The sequence below is a fragment of the Humulus lupulus genome, chromosome 3 (assembly GCF_963169125.1).
Source record: "Humulus lupulus chromosome 3, drHumLupu1.1, whole genome shotgun sequence".
NCBI classification, from domain to species: domain Eukaryota; kingdom Viridiplantae; phylum Streptophyta; class Magnoliopsida; order Rosales; family Cannabaceae; genus Humulus; species Humulus lupulus.
The window spans coordinates 90,460,363-90,465,507 of NC_084795.1; the positions used below are offsets into that span (position 1 = coordinate 90,460,363).

Sequence of the window (5,145 nt, forward strand, 5' to 3'; positions counted from 1 at the left end):
TGAGTGTGTACATTTTTTATCACTACAAAATATATTACACAAGCGTGGTTGGGGACGTTCTTCTACCCCCAATATGATTCACTCATACAATCGACACTTCTCAGTTGGTTGAACCAATTTTTTATGCAATTGATAAGAAAATAATAATTTTCTCATCCACTAAGTCGCCAATGTGGTCTTCACTTTAAACCTATATATTAAGAATATTTCAACTAAACTTATGATATTGTATTAAGAATATTTTAACACTTAATTTATGTAAACGCAAGTTGCAAGATATTAACATGTTTGTGACAAATATATATCAATCAAACAAGTATTGACTCTCCTAATTAATCAACCATCTAAATAACATTTTCACATACCTAATTGAGTTAGCGATTCAATCATCCCAATATTGAACAAATAAAACCTCTCTAGGGAATTTTTTTTTAAAACTCATATAAAACAACTACAAAATATATATCAGTTTTACTTACATGGTTATTGTTGCATCTTACTCAACATAACATATAAATCACTTAGCGGAAGCACAATGTTTACATTACCAAAATTGTAAATATCTCTCAATTTCATATTAAGTTTACGATCAAGCCCTCAACTATACATATTTTAGGACAGAGAATTACTTTATTTCCCGTACCTTTCAAACCCACATCACCAACAACTTTCCAACCGGTTCACACAACTAGTAATTGCAAGTCAAAAGCAAATGTGAAAAAGAGAAAAACTGCAACAAAATTTTGACACTTGGAAAAATGTTGGGCCCCACACTGAAGGACTAAGTCCTGTGAGGGACTAAATAATTCACCTTAATGTATTTACTCATTAAATACTATCATAGAACCAAAAAGGAAAGTAGAAAAATGAGGAAGAATGAAGACAAAGAAAAGACAAAAAAATGGATTTTTTAGAACCTGTGGAGAAGATCGATAAAGGAAAGAAAGAATGGTTGGTGTGAGGAGAAAGGGTGGGAAAGAGAGAGGGGGTAAAAAAATGTTTAATTTTTTATTTATTTTAATTTGAATTTTTAATTAAAATATAATTTAATTATTATTTATAATTTTAAAGTAATTTTTAAAAATATATATAAATTGGACCAATTATAACATGACATGTGTCATTATATTTTTTCAAATAAATTTTAATAATTTTAAAGGAGGGTATTTTGGGTATATAAGAAAATTATTGACCAAAATCACATAAAATGTAGCGCACCAATTTTTTTTGTTATTAAATTTTGTGCTTCATTTTATTTAATTGTTAAGTATTGTGAATTATTTTATTTATTTGTTTAAATTAATTGTTAGAAATGTTTGGTAGAATTTTGTGAATTTAATTGTTAATTATTTATTTTTTTAATATGTGAATAGTTGAGTTTTGATTGAATGCACAAGGTGCATGGTAGGTAGTGATACACCCTAGTTATTGAGTTTGTGCATGTGCATGGTTGCATGGTGCACTTGTGTAGAATTTTCTTCACACTTTATAGTTTCCTTATATTAGATTTATTTAATTATTTAATTAAATATATATATATATATATAAGAAAGGGAAAGGGAGAGTGTGAACGTTTGAGCATAGTGGGAATGTGAGTGATTTTATTCCTATTTTATTTGGCAACTAAAATGAAGACAATAGCTATAAAGGGAATGGAGGCTGTCATCTTTATTTTTCTACCAATTAAGATAAAATCAAATAAAATTAAAATAAAAGAAAATAGACATAATTAGGTAACTTACCAATTTTTCCCTTAGGCTATTTTGGCTAGGTTAGAATAAAGAGGGAAGGAAAAAGGAAAGAGAGCAGTATGGTCATTTGGGACCGACGGCTAGAGAGAGGCTGCCATTTTCTAGAGAGAAGGAGGAGGAAAAAAAAGTGAAGGAGAGAGAGAGTGGGCGAACTAGTGAGAGAAAGAGAAGAAGAAGGAGAAAAATGAGAAGAAGAAGGGTTCAATCCTAGGGTATGTCTCTTTATGTTTATGGTTTATAAATTCCCTTGTTTTGATTCTAGTATTTTTTTTACTAGAGTTTGTTTGTGTTGTTGGTTTTCTTCTTCTATTCATGTGGGTTTTCGAAAACCGTAGGCGTGAACAAGGGGTGATATAGTTTGAGTATTGGTCACTTTGGGTGTTCTTGATTTTACAATCAAGAGAGGTAATGAACCCTTAGCCCTTTTTGTATTTTTTTTTTTTTTTGTATTATTGGTTCATGAGATGATGGGATAATGATTTGTTTCTTGTTGATTTTGGGTGAGACGGTTTGTTATAAGAAGCATGGTAATAGTTGATGTTGTGACACCTATGTTTTCTCCCTATAATATGATGCTATGGTTTGTTTGATTTCAAGGTTTTGTGTAAAAGCAGGCAAGGTTTTTAGTTTGTGATCTACTAAATATGATGATGGGTGTTTTCATTTTTATGAAGGGATGTGAATATTTTGGGTTATGAGGGTTTCGGCCTAGGGGTGGTGTTCAAAGCATGATAATTTTATATATATATATATATATATATATATGTTTTTATGTCTATTAAAGATCTTAGAAACATGATAGGCTGTTTGTAAGATTTTAAATGGGTATATGTTAGTTTTGTTCTCCCTTGGAATACTTGCATGATAGAAATATGTTAAGAGTTATATTCAAGACAGGGTGAAAGATGATTATTTTTTTTTATGATTTGTTAGTATGTGTTTAAGGTGGTTTGATGAATTATTGTATGCTAATGGTAACATTAAAATAATTAAAAGAGGTGTAGAAACATGCATGATTAATGTCTGAATTTTGTGAGGCATGATGAATTTCATTACTTTAAATGCTTGCTGATTTTTGTGTATAAATGGTGTGAAATATGATGAGAATAATGATTTTTCATGCTTAAATAATTTTGCAAGTGCTATGATGTTTTTAAAAAAATTAAATGGAATTTTAATATACATTAAAATGATATTTTTTACTCAAATAAATACCTACAGTTTTTTTTTATATTTTTAGAGAAAATATGAGTTTTTAAAATCAAGATGGTGATTTTTGAAAATATATATTGTTGCTGGAATTTTTGGTAAAATGAGAAGTTGTCTTTTAAATGAAGGAATTTTGTGTGTATGTTAAAATAAATTAATACCCTAAACTATATAAATATTAAAAATTGTATTTTTAAATGTAACTGTGAGTGTTCATTTTAATAGATATGATTTTTTTCTTTATTTCAATTAAGAAAAATGTTGAGATTAATTCACTTGTGATTTTTTAAATAAATTAAATGGTGGCTAAAAGTTTAGTTTAATAATTTAAAAATAATTATTTGATCATCACTTATGAATTTATTCTACGTAAAATTTAGTCTTAAAATAATACAATATAAAATATATTTTTCCCACACCTAAAATTTATATTTTTCTCACATGGGTTTGTAATTTTATTAATTTAAATAAAATTGTTATTTTCTAAAGAAACATGATAATTATAAGTATTTTAAATCATTTCAAGCCTTTATTATTTTTAAGTAATTTAAAAATAATAAATGGATTTATTATATCTTTAAATGGCTAAATAAATTATTTTTATGAAATAAAAATAATGTTTTAAAGAGGTTTAATCAACTTAGTGATTTTAAAAGAAATAAATAATAGTAAGAAAGTATGTTGCTAAATCCTTATTTTGAAAACGATAGAAATAAGCGTGTAGGAATTATCGTTTTTAACAACGTTCCCACGTATGGATGTCGCATGCAAATGCACTTTTACGTTAAAAAATGTATCTAATATTGAACCATATGATTTTTATTTAAAAATCATGCATGTAACATAGGTATAATTTACATTATTCTTTTGGTGATTTTATGTGTAATTATGCCTATTTGGAAATTATGAGTAGTTTTCACCATGTGTGCATGACCCATGCACACATGGGGTATATGAGTTGGGCACAAGAAAGTATTATGTGGTGCTAAAAAAATGATATTTGATTATGGTTATAGGCTCGTTGTGAAGTGTGTCAGTTTTGGCTTTGCTTGGACCTGAGGTAGGAAGTTAGATAGAATTTTGTTTATTTATGCTGTGAACGGTAAGATTGTTTGTATGATAGAAGGCTATGTACAATGATACATTTCGCGATATGAAGTATGAAATGATATACTTGTGTGTTATTTGTACTTCCTTACTAGGCTTTTAGCTCACCCCTAACTTTCCCTTCCAGGTAGCAAATGGGATTTCTTTATGGCACGCGTGGTGATGTGGGGAGTTCCAACGTCAGGGTGTATGGCGTGGGGGCATCCTATGGACGAGAAAACGATCAGTTTAACGCCAGTTTCTAAATAATAATGTTATGTTTATTTTTTTTAAAATTTCAAAACTTATCAGTGGGACTTAAACTTTATTTATTTTTAAAACGTTGCATGAAAACTATTATTTTTATTTTAAACTTTTGGGCCCAACTTGCATGTTTTAGCAAGGCCCCACTGGGATTTTTCATATAATAAATGGCCTTCTTTTTATAAGTTTATGAGCATGTAAAATTTTTACAAGTACTAGATTAGAGTGTTTTACAAATGGTATCAGAGATGGTCATCCATGTTTCCAAGAACCCTCCCTATACACGCTAAAGACGGGAAAATCTCACCTCACTGCGTCGTAAGTATTTTTTTTATGTGATATTACTTGTTTCTGTTATATTTAATTTTATAGTTTTGTAGCTGCAATATAGTAAGATGCCTCCCGTTTTGAAAACTACTAAGAAACAACTACTCAAGGAAATTCATGCAATACCCAAGGTCCAGCTTAAGGAGGATCCCTATGATTGGAAGATTGCGGTGTTATAAACGACAATGGTGGTTTGTGATCGTATTCAAGGGATCATTGTAATGCCCCAAATTTCCTAATAAGGTTTAGGACCTTGATTAGGAGGTCGGGAGGGCCATAATTGCTTTATTTATGTTATTTAATGATTATATGCATGTTTATGTGAATTATATTATAATATGATGTCATATGCATGCATGTGGGTCCACATTTGATATATTATGTTGTTTTGACAATTTGGCCCATTGAGGGTAATTTGTGTATTTGGGTGCATGGTGTGATTTGTGAATGAAATTCCATTATTATGGAGATATATTCGAGCTATTTGGCATGAGACAGTCATTTTTAG

The 5,145-nt window shown here is 29.1% G+C and overlaps 1 long non-coding RNA gene across 1 annotated transcript; it reads left to right on the top strand.

Annotated features, from left to right (window-relative positions):
- Nucleotides 1-1,605: 1,605 nt before the first annotated feature.
- On the top strand, nt 1,606-4,800 carry LOC133821249 (uncharacterized). The gene is made up of 3 exons (XR_009887409.1): nt 1,606-1,963; nt 2,087-2,156; nt 4,195-4,800. It is a non-coding gene; the product is annotated as an uncharacterized LOC133821249 (long non-coding RNA).
- The last annotated feature ends 345 nt before the right edge of the window (nt 4,801-5,145 follow it).